The sequence below is a fragment of the Pristiophorus japonicus genome, unplaced genomic scaffold (assembly GCF_044704955.1).
Source record: "Pristiophorus japonicus isolate sPriJap1 unplaced genomic scaffold, sPriJap1.hap1 HAP1_SCAFFOLD_49, whole genome shotgun sequence".
Classification (NCBI taxonomy): Eukaryota; Metazoa; Chordata; class Chondrichthyes; family Pristiophoridae; genus Pristiophorus; species Pristiophorus japonicus.
This window is the reverse complement of record NW_027254395.1, coordinates 2,053,765-2,070,154: the sequence shown is the minus strand read 5'-3', so window position 1 is coordinate 2,070,154 and position 16,390 is coordinate 2,053,765.

Genomic DNA, 16,390 nt, shown 5'->3' with positions numbered 1-16,390 from the left:
ACCTAGAAACCAGAAACTGACAAACTGACCAAATTCTGATCTACAAAGCAGAAACTGACCAACTGACCACAGTCTGACCTAGAAACCAGAAACTGATCGACTGACCACAGTATGACCTATAAACCAGAAACTGACCAACTAACCGCAGTCTGAACGAGAAACCAGTAACTGACCAACTGACCACAGTTTGATCTAGGAACCAGAAACTGCCCAACTGACCACAGTCTGACCTAGAAACCAGAAACTGACAAACTGACCACAGTCTGATCTAGAAAAAAGAAACTGACCAACTGACCACAGTCTGACCTCGAAACCAGAAATTGACCAACTGACCATCGTCTGACCTAGAAAACAGAAACCGACCACAGTCTGACCTAGAAACCAGAAACTGTCCAACTGGCCAAAAACTGACCGAGACAATCCGAAACTGACTAACTGACCACGTCAGACCTAGAAACCAGAAACTGACAAACTGACCAAATTCTGATCTACAAAGCATAAACTGACCAACTGACCACAGTCTGAACTAGAAACCAGAAACTGACCAATTGAGCAGAGTCTGACCTTGGAACCAGAAACTGACCAACTTACCACAGTCTGACCTCGAAACCAGAAATTGAACAACTAACCACAGTCTGATCTAGCAAACAGAAACTGTCCAACTGATCAAAAACTGACCGAGACAATCCGAAACTGACCAACTGACCACAGACTGAACTAGAAACCAGAAACTGACTAACTGACCACAGTCTCATCGAGAAAGCAGAAACTGACCAACTGACCACATTTCGACCTCGAAACCAGAAACTGACCTACTGACCACAGTCTGACCTAGAAAACAGAAACTGATCAACTGACCACAGTCTGTCCTTGGAACCAGAAACTGACAAACTGACCACAGTCTGATCTAGAAAGCAGAAACTGACCAATTGACCACAGTCTGACCTTGGAACCAGAAACTGACCAACCGACCAGTCTCACCTAGAAACCAGAAACTGTCCAATTGGCCAAAAACTGACCGAGACAATCCGAAACTGGCTAAATTACCACAGTCAGACCTAGAAACCAGTAACTGACAAACTGACCACATTCTGATCTACAAAGCAGAAACTGACCAACTGACCACAGTCTGACCTAGAAACCAGAAACTGACCAACTGACCAAAGTCTGACCTATAAACCAGAAACAGACCAACTAACCGCAGTCTGAACGAGAAACCAGAAACTGACCAACTGACCACAGACTGAACTAGGAACCAGAAACTGACCAACTGACCACAGTCTGACCTAGAAACCAGAAAATGACAAACTGACCACAGTCTGATCTAGAAAGCAGAAACTGACCAACTGACCACAGTCTGACCTCGAAACCAGAAGCTGACCAACTGACCACAGTCTGACCTAGAAAACAGAAACTGACCATTTGACCAAAGTCTGACCTTGGAACCAGAAACTGACCAACTGACCACAGTCTGACCTCGAAACCAGAAACTTACCAACCGACCACCGTCTGACCTAGAAATCAGAAACTGTCCAACTGGCCAAAAACTGACCGAGACAATCCGAAACTGACTAACTGACCACAGTCAGACCTAGAAACCAGAAACTGACTAACTGACCACAATCTGATAAGAAAGCAGAAACTGACCAACTGACCACATTCTGACCTAGAAACCAGAAATTTTCCAACTGACCACAGTCTGACCTTGGAACCAGAAACTGACAAACTGACCACATTATGATCTACAAAGCAGAAACTGACCAACTAACCGCGGTCTGAACGAGAAACCAGTAACTGACCAACTGACCACAGTCTGAACTAGGAACCAGAAACTGACCAACTGACCACAATCTGACCTAGAAACCAGAAACTGACAAACTGACCACAGTCTGATCTAGAAAAAAGAAACTGACCAACTGACCACAGTCTGACCTCGAAACCAGAAATTGACCAACTGACCATAGTCTGACCTAGAAAACAGAAACCGACCACAGTCTGACCTAGAAACCAGAAACTTTCCAACTGACCAAAAATTGACCGAGACAATCCGAAACTGACCAACTGACCACAGCCTGAACTAGAAACCAGAAACTGACTAACTGAACACAGTCTGATAAGAAAGCAGAAACTGACCAACTGACCACATTCTGACCTAGAAACCAGAAACTTTCCAACTGACCACAGTCTGACCTTGGAACCAGAAACTGACCTACTGACCACAGTCTGACCTCGAAACCAGAAACTGACCAACCGACCACAGCCTGGCCTAGAAACCAGAAACATTCCAACTGGCCAAATACTGACCGAGACAATCCGAAACTGAGCAACTGACCATAGTCAGACCTAGAAACCAGAAACTGACAAACTGACCACATTCTGATCTACAAAGCAGAAACTGACCAACTAACCGCGGTCTGAACGAGAAACCAGTAACTGACCAACTGACCACAGTCTGAACTAGGAACCAGAAACTGACCAACTGACCACAGTCTGATCTAGAAAGCAGAAACTGACCAACTGACCACAGTCTGACCTCGAAACCAGAAACTGACCAACTGACCACAATCTGACCTAGAAAACAGAAACTGACCAATTGAGCAGAGTCTGACCTTGGAACCAGAAACTGACCAACTGACCACAGTCTGACCTCTAAATCAGAAACTGACCGACTGATCACAGTCTGATCTAGCAACCAGCAACTGTCCAACTGATCAAACACTGACCGAGACAATCCGAAACTGACCACAGACTGAACTAGAAACCAGAAACTGACTAACTGACCACAGTCTGATCGAGAAAGCAGTAACTGACCAACTGACCACATTTCGACCTCGAAACCAGAAACTGACCAACTGACCACAGTCTGACCTAGAAAACAGAAACTGATCAACTGACCACAGTCTGTCCTTGGAACCAGAAACTGACACACTGACCACAGTCTGATCTAGAAAGCAGAAACTGACCAATTGACCACAGTCTGACCTTGGAACCAGAAACTGACCAACCGACCAGTCTCACCTAGAAACCAGAAACTGTCCAATTGGCCAAAAACTGACCGAGGCAATCCGAAACTGGCTAAATTACCACAGTCAGACCTAGAAACCAGTAACTGACAAACTGACTACATTCTGATCTACAAAGCAGAAACTGACCAACTGAGCACAGTCTGACCTAGAAACCAGAAACTGACCAACTGACCACAGTCTGACCTAGAAAACAGAAACTGATCAACTGACCACAGTCTGTCCTTGGAACCAGAAACTGACACACTGACCACAGTCTGATCTAGAAAGCAGAAACTGACCAATTGACCACAGTCTGACCTTGGAACCAGAAACTGACCAACCGACCAGTCTCACCTAGAAACCAGAAACTGTCCAATTGGCCAAAAACTGACCGAGGCAATCCGAAACTGGCTAAATTACCACAGTCAGACCTAGAAACCAGTAACTGACAAACTGACCACATTCTGATCTACAAAGCAGAAACTGACCAACTGAGCACAGTCTGACCTAGAAACCAGAAACTGACCGACTGACCAAAGTCTGACCTATAAACCAGAAACTGACCAACTAACCGCAGTCTGAACGAGAAACCAGAAACTGACCAACTGACCACAGTCTGAACTAGGAACCAGAAACTGACCAACTGATCACAGTCTGAGCTAGAAACCAGAAAATGACAAACTGACCACAGTCTGATCTAGAAAGCAGAAACTGACCAACTGACCACAGTCTGACCTCGAAACCAGAAGCTGACCAACTGACCACAGTCTGACCTAGAAAACAGAAACTGACCAATTGACCACAGTCTGACCTTGGAACCAGAAACTGACCAACTGACCACAGTCTGACCTCGAAACCAGAAACTGACGAACCGGCCACAGTCTGACCTAGAAACCAGAAACTGTCCAACTGGCCAAAAACTGACCGAGACAATCCGAAACTGTCTAACTGACCACATTCAGACCTAGAAACCAGTAACTGACCAACTGACCACAGTCTGAACTAGGAACCAGAAACTGACCAACTGACCACAGTCTGATCTAGAAAGCAGAAACTGACCAACTGACCACAGTCTGACCTCGAAACCAGAAACTGACCAACTGACCACAATCTGACCTAGAAAACAGAAACTGACCAATTGAGCAGAGTCTGACCTTGGAACCAGAAACTGACCAACTGACCACAGTCTGACCTCTAAATCAGAAACTGACCGACTGATCACAGTCTGATCTAGCAACCAGCAACTGTCCAACTGATCAAACACTGACCGAGACAATCCGAAACTGACCACAGACTGAACTAGAAACCAGAAACTGACTAACTGACCACAGTCTGATCGAGAAAGCAGTAACTGACCAACTGACCACATTTCGACCTCGAAACCAGAAACTGACCAACTGACCACAGTCTGACCTAGAAAACAGAAACTGATCAACTGACCACAGTCTGTCCTTGGAACCAGAAACTGACACACTGACCACAGTCTGATCTAGAAAGCAGAAACTGACCAATTGACCACAGTCTGACCTTGGAACCAGAAACTGACCAACCGACCAGTCTCACCTAGAAACCAGAAACTGTCCAATTGGCCAAAAACTGACCGAGGCAATCCGAAACTGGCTAAATTACCACAGTCAGACCTAGAAACCAGTAACTGACAAACTGACCACATTCTGATCTACAAAGCAGAAACTGACCAACTGAGCACAGTCTGACCTAGAAACCAGAAACTGACCAACTGACCACAGTCTGACCTAGAAAACAGAAACTGATCAACTGACCACAGTCTGTCCTTGGAACCAGAAACTGACACACTGACCACAGTCTGATCTAGAAAGCAGAAACTGACCAATTGACCACAGTCTGACCTTGGAACCAGAAACTGACCAACCGACCAGTCTCACCTAGAAACCAGAAACTGTCCAATTGGCCAAAAACTGACCGAGGCAATCCGAAACTGGCTAAATTACCACAGTCAGACCTAGAAACCAGTAACTGACAAACTGACCACATTCTGATCTACAAAGCAGAAACTGACCAACTGAGCACAGTCTGACCTAGAAACCAGAAACTGACCGACTGACCAAAGTCTGACCTATAAACCAGAAACTGACCAACTAACCGCAGTCTGAACGAGAAACCAGAAACTGACCAACTGACCACAGTCTGAACTAGGAACCAGAAACTGACCAACTGATCACAGTCTGAGCTAGAAACCAGAAAATGACAAACTGACCACAGTCTGATCTAGAAAGCAGAAACTGACCAACTGACCACAGTCTGACCTCGAAACCAGAAGCTGACCAACTGACCACAGTCTGACCTAGAAAACAGAAACTGACCAATTGACCACAGTCTGACCTTGGAACCAGAAACTGACCAACTGACCACAGTCTGACCTCGAAACCAGAAACTGACGAACCGGCCACAGTCTGACCTAGAAACCAGAAACTGTCCAACTGGCCAAAAACTGACCGAGACAATCCGAAACTGTCTAACTGACCACATTCAGACCTAGAAACCAGTAACTGACAAACTGACCACATTCTGATCTAAAAAGCAGAAACTGATCAACTGACCACAGTCTGACCTAGAAACCAGAAACTGACCAACTGACCACAGTCCTACCTATAAACCAAAAACTGACCAACTAACCGCAGTCTGAACGAGAAACCAGTAACTGACCAAATGACCACAGTCTAAATTAGGAACCAGAAACTGACCAACTGACCACAGATTGACCTAGATACCAGAAACTGTCCATGTGACCACAGTCTGAACTAGAAAGCAGAAACTGACAAACGGACCACAGTCTGATCTAGAAAGCAGAAACTGACCAACTGACCACAGTCTGACCTAGCAAACAGAAACTGACCAACTGAGCACAGTCTGACCTAGAAACCAGAAACTGACCATCTGACCACATTCTGACATAAAACCAGAAACTGACCAACTGACCACAGTCTGACATTTAACCACAACCTGTCCAACTACCCACAGTCTGAACTAGAAACCAGAAACTGACCAACTGACGACAGTCTGACCGAGAAAACAGAAACTGACCCACTGAACACAGTCTTATCTAGCAACCAGAAACTGACCACCGTCTGATCAAGAAAGCAGAAACTGACCAACTGACCACAGTCTGACCTAGCAACCAGCCACTGACCAACTGACCACAGTCTGACATAGAAAAATGATACTGACCAACTGACCACAGTCTGAGCTAGAAACCGTAACTGACCAACACATCGCAGTCTGAATTAGGAACCAGAAACTGACCAATTCACTTCAGTCTGACCTGGAAACCAGAAGCTAACCAACTGACCAGAGTCTGACCGAGACAACTTGCAACTGACCAACTGACCACAGTCTGACCGAGACAAACCGAAACTGACCAACTGACCACAGTCTGACCGATAAATCAGAAACTGACGGAACTGACCACAGTCTGATCAAGTAACCAGCAACTGACCAATGGACTACAGGATGAGCTCGCAACTAAAAAGTAACAAACTGCACATAGACTGATCTAGCAATCGGCAACTGACGAACTGTCCACAGACTGACCTAGAACCAGCAACTGACCAATGCCCACAGTCTGAAGTAGGAACCTGAAACTGACAAACTGACAAAAGTCTGACCTAGAAAACAGAAACTGACCAACTGACCACAGTCTGACCTTGGAACCAGAAACTGACCAACTGACCACAGTCTGACCTCGAAACCAGAAACTGTCCAACTGACCACAAACTGACCGAGACAATCCGAAACTGACTAACTGACCACGTCAGACCTAGAAACCAGAAACTGACAAACTGACCAAATTCTGATCTACAAAGCAGAAACTGACCAACTGACCACAGTCTGACCTAGAAACCAGAAACTGACCAACTGACCACAGTATGACCTATAAACCAGAAACTGACCATCTAACCGCAGTCTGAACGAGAAACCAGTAACTGACCAACTGACCACAGTTTGATCTAGGAACCAGAAACTGCCCAACTGACCACAGTCTGACCTAGAAACCAGAAACTGACAAACTGACCACAGTCTGATCTAGAAAAAAGAAACTGACCAACTGACCACAGTCTGACCTCGAAACCAGAAATTGACCAACTGACCATAGTCTGACCTAGAAAACAGAAACAGACAACAGTCTGACCTAGAAACCAGAAACTGTCCAACTGGCCAAAAACTGACCGAGACAATCCGAAACTGACTAACTGACGACGTCAGACCTAGAAACCAGAAACTGACAAACTGACCAAATTCTGATCTACAAAGCAGAAACTGACCAACTGACCACAGTCTGAACTAGAAACCAGAAACTGAACAACTGACCACAGTATGATCTATAAACCAGAGACTGACCAACTAACCGCAGTCTGAACGAGAAACCAGTAACTGACCAACTGACCACAGTTTGATCTAGGAACCAGAAACTGACCAACTGACCACAATCTGACTTCGAAACCAGAAACTGACAAACTGACCACAATCTGATCTAGAAAGCAGAAACTGACCAACTGACCACAATCTGACCTCGAAACCAGAAATTGACCAACTGACCACAGTCTGACCTAGAAAACAGAAACTGTCCAACTGGCCAAAAACTGACCGAGACAATCCGAAACTGACTAACTGACCAGAGTCAGACCGAGAAACCAGTAACTGACAAACTGACCGGATTCTGATCTACAAAGCAGAAACTGACCAACTGACCACAGTCTGACCTAGAAACCAGAAACTGACCATCTGACCTCAGTCTGACATAAAACCACAACTGACCAACTGACGACAGTCTGACATTTAACCACAAACTTTCCAACTACCCACAGTCTAACCTAGAAACCAGAAACTGTCTATTGGCCAAAAACTGACCGAGACAATCCGAAACTGGCTAACTGACCACAGTCAGACCTAGAAACCAGTAACTGACAAACTGACCACATTCTGATCTACAAAGCAGAAACTGACCAACTGACCACAGTCTGACCTAGAAACCAGAAACTGACAAACTGACCAGAGTCTGATCTAGAAAGCAGAAACTGACCGACTGACCACAGTCTGACCTCGAAACCAGAAATTGACCAACTGACCACAGTCTGACCTAGAAAACAGAAACTGACCAATTGACCACAGTCTGACCTTGGAACCAGAAACTGACCAAATGACCACAGTCTGACCTCTAAACCAGAAACTGACCACCCGACCACAGTCTGACCTAGAAACCAGAAACTGTCCAACTGGCCAAAAACTGACCGAGACAATCCGAAACTGACTAACTGACCACGTCAGACCTAGAAACCAGAAACTGACAAACTGTTCAAATTCTGATCTACAAAGCAGAAACTGACGAACTGACCACAGTCTGAACTAGAAACCAGAAACTGACCAACTGACCACAGTATGATCTATAAATCAGAGACTGACCAACTAACCGCAGTCTGAACGAGAAACCAGTAACTGACCAACTGACCACAGTTTGATCTAGGAACCAGAAACTGACCAACTGACCACAGTCTGACTTAGAAACCAGAAACTGACAAACTGACCACAGTCTGACCTAGAAACCAGAAACTGTCCAACTGGCCAAAAACTGACCGAGACAATCCGAAACTGACTAACTGACCACAGTCAGACCTGGAAACCAGAAACTGACAAACTGACCACATTCTGATCTGCAAAGCAGAAACTGACCAACTGACTACAGTCTGGGCTAGATACCAGAATCTGACCAACTGACCACAGTCTGACCTATAAACCAGAAACTGACCAACTAACCGCAGTCTGAACGAGAAACCAGTAACTGACCAACTAACCGCAGTCTGAACGAGAAACCAGAAACTGACCAACTAACCGCAGTCTGAACGAGAAACCAGTAACTGACCAACTAACCGCAGTCTGAACGAGAAATCAGTAACTGACCAACCGACCACAGTCTGACCTAGAAACCAGAAACTGTCCAACTGGCCAAAAACTGACCGAGACAATCCGAAACTGACTAACTGACCAGAGTCAGACCTGGAAACCAGTAACTGACAAACTGACCACATTCTGATCTACAAAGCAGAAACTGACCAACTACCCACAGTCTGACCTAGTAACCAGAATCTGACCATCTGACCTCAGTCTGACATAAAACCAGAAACTGACCAACTGATCACAGTCTGACATTTAACCACAACCTTTCCAACTACTCACAGTCTGACCTAGAAACCAGAAACTGTCTATTGGACAAAAACTGACCGAGACAATCCGAAACTGGCTAACTGACCACAGTCAGACATAGAAACCAGTAACTGACAAACTGACCACATTCTGATCTACAAAGCAGAAACTGACCAACTGATCACAGTCTCACCGAGAAACCAGAAACTGACCATCTGACCACAGTCTGACCTATAAACCAGAAACTGAGCAACTAACCGCAGTCTGAACGAGAAACCACAACCTGTCCAACTACCCACAGTCTGACCCAGAAAGCAGAAACTGACCAACGGACCACAGTCTGACCGAGAAAACAGAAGCTGACCAACTGACCACAGTCTTACCTAGGAACCAGAAACTGACCAACTGACCACAGTCTGACCGAGGCAACATGAAACTGACCAACTGACCACAGTCTGTCGTAGAAACCCGAAACTGACCAACTGACCACATTCTGAGTTCGAAACCAGAAACTGACCATCTGACCTCAGTCCTACATAAAAACAGAAACTGACCAACAGACCACAGTCTGACCTAGAAACCACAAATGTCCAACTACCCACAGTCTGACCTAGAAACCAGAAACTGACCAACTGACAACAGCCTGATGTAGCAACCAGAAACCGACCAAATGACCATAGTCTGAACTAGCAAGCACAAACTGATCAACAGGCCACAGTCTGACCTAGCAACCAGTATCTGACCAACTGACCACAATCTGACCTCGGAACCAGAAACTGTCCAACTGACCACATTCTTCAGTCGAAACCAGCAACTGACCAACTGACCACATTCTGAGCTAGAAACCAGAAACTGACCATCTGGCCTCAGTCTGACATAAAAACAGAAACTGACCAACTGACCACAGTCTGACCTAGAAACCACAACCTGTCCAACTACCCACAGTCAGACCGAGAAACCAGAAATTGACCAACGGACCTCAGCCTGACCGAGAAAACAGAAACTGACCAACTGACCACATTCTAACCTCGAAACCAGAAACTGACCAACTGACCACATTCTTCAGTCGAAACCAGCAACTGACCAACTGACCACAGTCTGACCTAGAAACCAGGAACTGACCAACTGACCACAGTCTGACCGAGACAACCCGAAATTTAGCAACTGACCACAATCTGACCTCGAAACCAGAAACTGTCCAACTGACCACAGTATGACCTATAAACCAAAAACTGACAAACTGCCCACAGTTTGACCTAGAAACCAGAAACCGACCAACTGACCACAGTCTGTCGTAGAAACCCGAAACTGACCAACTGACCACAATCTGACCTCGAAACCAGAAACTGTACAACTGACCACATTCTTCACTCGAAACCAGAAACTGACCAACTGACCACATTCTGAGTTCGAAACCAGAAACTGACCATCTGACCTCAGTCTGACATAAAAACAGAAACTGACCAACAGACCACAGTCTGACCTAGAAACCACAAATGTCCAACTACCCACAGTCTGACCGAGAAACCAGAAACTGATCAAAGGACCACAGTCTGACCGAGAAAACAGAAACGCACCAAATGACCACAGTCAGACCCAGAAACCAGTAACTGACCAACTGACCACAGTCTGACCTAGAAACCAGGAACTGACCAACTGACCACAATCTGACCGAGACAACCCGAAACTGAGCAACTGACCACAATCTGACCTCGAAACCAGAAACTGTCCAACTGACCACAGTATGACCTATAAACCAAAAACTGACAAACTGCCCACAGTTTGACCTAGAAACCAGAAACCGACCAACTGACCACATGCTGACCAAGACACCAAAGCTGACCAACTGACCAAAGTCTGACAGAGACAACCCTAAACTGACCAACTGACCACAGTCTGACCTAGAAACCAGTAACTGATCAACTGACCACAGTCTGACCGAGCAACAAGCAACTGACCAACTGACCACAGGATGACTTAGCAAACAAAAAGTAACAAACTTACCAGAAAAACAGATCTATACAACCAGAAACTGACCAACCGACCACAGTCTGACCGAGAAACCAGAAACAGACCAACTGAGATCAGTCTGACCACAATCTGACCTAGAAATCAGAAACTGACCAACTGCCCACAGGCTGACCGAGACAACATGAAACTTACCAACTGACCAAGACAACACGAAACTGACCAAATGACCTCTGTCTGACCTAGAAACCAGACACTGAGCAACTGACCAAAATCTGACCTCGAAACCAGAAACTGACCATATGACCACAGTCTGACTTACAAACCAGAAACTGACCAACTGACCACAGTCTGTCGTAGAAACCCGAAACTGACCAACTGACCACAATCTGACCTCGAAACCAGAAACTGTCCAACTGACTACATTCTTCACTCGAAACCAGAAACTGTCCAACTGACCACATTCTTCATTCGAAACCAGAAACTGACCAACTGACCACAGTCTGATCTAGAAACCACAACCTGTCCAACTACCCACAGTCTGACCTAGAAAGCAGAAACTGACCAACGGACCACAGTCTGACCGAGAAAACAGAAGCTGACCAACTGACCACAGTCTTACCTAGGAACCAGAAACTGACCAACTGACCACAGTCTGACCGAGGCAACATGAAACTGACCAACTGACCACAGTCTGTCGTAGAAACCCGAAACTGACCAACTGACCACATTCTGAGTTCGAAACCAGAAACTGACCATCTGACCTCAGTCCTACATAAAAACAGAAACTGACCAACAGACCACAGTCTGACCTAGAAACCACAAATGTCCAACTACCCACAGTCTGACCTAGAAACCAGAAACTGACCAACTGACAACAGCCTGATGTAGCAACCAGAAACCGACCAAATGACCATAGTCTGAACTAGCAAGCACAAACTGATCAACAGGCCACAGTCTGACCTAGCAACCAGTATCTGACCAACTGACCACAATCTGACCTCGGAACCAGAAACTGTCCAACTGACCACATTCTTCAGTCGAAACCAGCAACTGACCAACTGACCACATTCTGAGCTAGAAACCAGAAACTGACCATCTGGCCTCAGTCTGACATAAAAACAGAAACTGACCAACTGACCACAGTCTGACCTAGAAACCACAACCTGTCCAACTACCCACAGTCTGACCGAGAAACCAGAAATTGACCAACGGACCTCAGCCTGACCGAGAAAACAGAAACTGACCAACTGACCACATTCTAACCTCGAAACCAGAAACTGTCCAACTGACCACATTCTTCAGTCGAAACCAGCAACTGACCAACTGACCAAATTCTGAGCTAGAAACCAGAAACTGACCATCTGACCTCAGTCTGAGATAAAAACAGACACTGACCAACTGACCACAGTCTGACCTAGAAACCACAACCTGTCCAACTACTCACAGTCTGACCTAGAAACCAGAAACTGACCAATGGACCACAATCTGACCGAGAAAACAGAAACGCACCAAATGACCACAGTCTGACCTAGGAACCAGAAACTGACCAACTGACCACAGTCTGACCGAAGCAACATGAAACTGACCAACTGACCACATTCTGATCTAGAAACCAGAAACTGTCTAACTGACCTCAGTCTGATCTAGAAAGCATAACCTGACCAACTGACAACAGCCTGATCTAGCAACCAGAAACTGACCAAATGACCACAGTCTGAACTAGCAACCACAAACTGACCAACAGGCCACAGTCTGACCTAGCAACCAGTATCTGACCAACTGACCACAGTCTGACGTCGAAACCGTAACAGACCAACTGACCACATTCTGACCTAGAAACCAGAAACTGACCAAATGACAACAGTCTGTCGTAGGAATCCGAAACTGACCAACTGACCACAATCTGACCTCGAAACCAGAAACTGTCCAACTGACCACATTCTTCAGTCGAAACCAGAAACTGACCAACTGACCACATTCTTAGCTAGAAACCAGAAACTGACCATCTGACCTCAGTCTGACATAAAAACAGAAACTGACCAACTGACCACAGTCTGACCTAGAAACCACAACCTGTCCAACTACCCACAGTCTGACCTAAAAAGCAGAAACTGACCAACGGACCACAGCCTGACCGAGAAAACAGAAACGGACCAAATGACCATAGTCTGACCTAGAAACCAGAAACAGACAAACTACCCACAGTCTGACCTAGAAACCAGAAACTGACCAACGGACCACAGTCTGACCTTGGAACAAGAAACTGGCCAACTGACCACAGTCTGACCGAGGCAACATGAAACTGACCAACTGACCACAGTCTGATCTAGAAACCAGAAACTGACTAACTGACCACAGTCTGACCTATAAAGCAGCAACTAACCAACTTACCAAAGTCTTACCGAGCAAACCAGCGACTGACCAACTGACCACAGTCAGACCCAGAAACCAGGAACTGACCAACTGACCACAGTCTGATCTAGAAACCAGGAACTGACCAACTGACCACAGTCTGACCTCGAAACCAGAAACTGACCATCTGACCTCAGTCTGACCTAAAAACATAAACTGACCAACTGACCACAGTCTGAAATGGAAACCAAAAACTGTCCAACTGACCACATTCTGACCTAGAAACCAGAAACTGACCATCTGACATCAGTCTGACCTAAAAACAAAAACTGACCAACTGACCACAGTCTGACATAGAAAAATGAAGCTGACCAACTGACCACAGTCTGACGTAGAAAACAGAAACTGACCAACTGACCACATTCTCACCTAGAAACCAGAAACTGAGCAACTGACCACAGTCTGACCTCAGGACCAGAAACTGAGCAACTGACCACAGTCTGATCTATATACCTGATACTGACCATCTGATCACAGTCTGAATTAAGAACCAGAAACTGCGCAACTGACTTCAGTCTGACCTAGAAAACAGAAACTGACCAAGTGACCAGAGTCTGACCGAGATAACCAGAAACTGACCAAATGACCACAGTCTGACCGAGGCAATCCGAAACTGAACAACTGACAACATTCTGACCGAGAAACCAGAAACTGACGGAACTGACCACAAACTGACCTCGAAACCAGAGACTGACCAAATGACCACAGTCTGACCTAGCAAACACAAACTGTCTAACAGCCCACATTCTGACCTAGCAACCAGTATCAGACCAACTGACCACAGTCTGACGTAGAAACCAGCAACTGACCAACTGACCACAGCCTGACTTAGAAACCAACCACTGACCAACTGACCACAGTCTGACCTCGAAACCAGAATCTGTCCAACTGCCCACAGTCTGAGCGAGAAACCAGAAACTGAAGAACTGACCACAATCTGACCTAGAAACCAGAAACGGACCAACTGACCACATGCTGACCTAGACACCACAGCTGACCAACTGACCAAAGTCTGACAGAGACAACCGTAAACTGACCAACTGACCACAGTCTGACCGAGAAACCAGAAACTGATCAACTGACCACAGTCTGACCGAGCAACAAGCAACTGACCAACTGACCACAGCGAGACTTAGCAAACAAAAAGTAACAAACTTACCAGAGAAACAGATCTATACAACAGAAACTGACCAACTGACCACAGTCCGACCGAGAAACCAGAAACAGGCCAACTGACCACAGTCTGACCACAGTCTGACCTAGAAATCAGAAACTGACCAACTGCCCACAGTCTGACCGAGACAACATGAAACTTACCAACTGACCAAGACAACACGAAACTGACCAAATGACCTCTGTCTGACCTAGAAACGAGAAACAGAGCAACTGACCACAATCTGACCTCGAAACCAGAAACTGACCAACTGACCACAGTCTGTCGTAGAAACCCGAAACTGACCAACTGACCAGAATCTGACCTCGAAGCCAGAAACTGTCCAACTGACCACATTCTTCACTCGAAGCCAGAAACTGACCAACTGACCACATTCTGAGCTAGAAACCAGAAACTGACCATCTGACCTCAGTCTGACATAAAAACAGAAATTGACCAACTGACCACAGTCTGACCAAGAAACCACAACCTGTCCAACTACCCACAGTCTGACCTAGAAACCAGAAACTGACTGACGGGCCACAGTCTGACGAGAAAACAGAAACTGACCAACCGACCACAGTCTGACCTAGAAACCAGAAACTGACCAACTACCCACAGTCTGACCTAGAAACCAGAAACTGACCAACGGACCACAGTCTGACCGAGTAAACAGAAATTGACTAACTGACCACAGTCTGAACTAGGAACCAGAAACGAACCAACTGACCACAGTCTGACCGAGGCAACATGAAACTGACCAACTGACCACAGTCTGATCTAAAAACCAGAAACTGACGAACTGACCACAGTCTGACCTATAAAGCAGCAACTATCCAACTTACCAAAGTCTTACCTAGCAAACCAGCGACTGACCAACTGACTACAGTCAGACCCAGAAACCAGGAACTGACCAACTGACCACAGTCTGACCTAGAAACCAGGAACTAACCAAGTGACCACAGTCTGATCGAGACAACCCGAAACTGAGCAACTGACCACATTCTTCACTCGAAACCAGAAACTGACCAACTGACCACAGTCTGATCTAGAAACCACAACCTGTCCAACCACCCACAGTCTGACCTAGAAACCAGAAACTGACCAACGGACCACAGTATGACCGAGAAAACTGACCAACTGACCACAGTCTGACCTAGGAACCAGAAACTGACCAACTGACCGCAGTCTGACCGAGGCAACATGAAACTGACCAACTGACCAAATTCTGATCTAGAAACCAGAAACTGTCTAACTGACCTCAGTCTGATCTAGAAAGCATAAACTGACCAACTGACAACAGCCTGATCTAGCAACCAGAAACTGACCAAATGAACACAGTCTGAACTAGCAACCACAAACTGACCAACAGGCCACAGTCTGACCTAGCAACCAGTATCTGACCAACTGACCACAGTCTGACGTCGAAACCGTAACTGACCAACTGACCACATTCTGACCTCGAAACCAGAAACTGTCCAATTGACCACATTCTTCAGTCGAAACCAGAAACTGACCAACTGACCACATTCTTAGCTAGAAACCAGAAACTGACCATCTGACCTCAGTCTGACATAAAAACAGAAACTGACCAACTGACCACATTCTGACCTAGAAACCACAACCTGTCCAACTACCCACAGTCTGACCTAGAAACTAGAAACTGACCAAC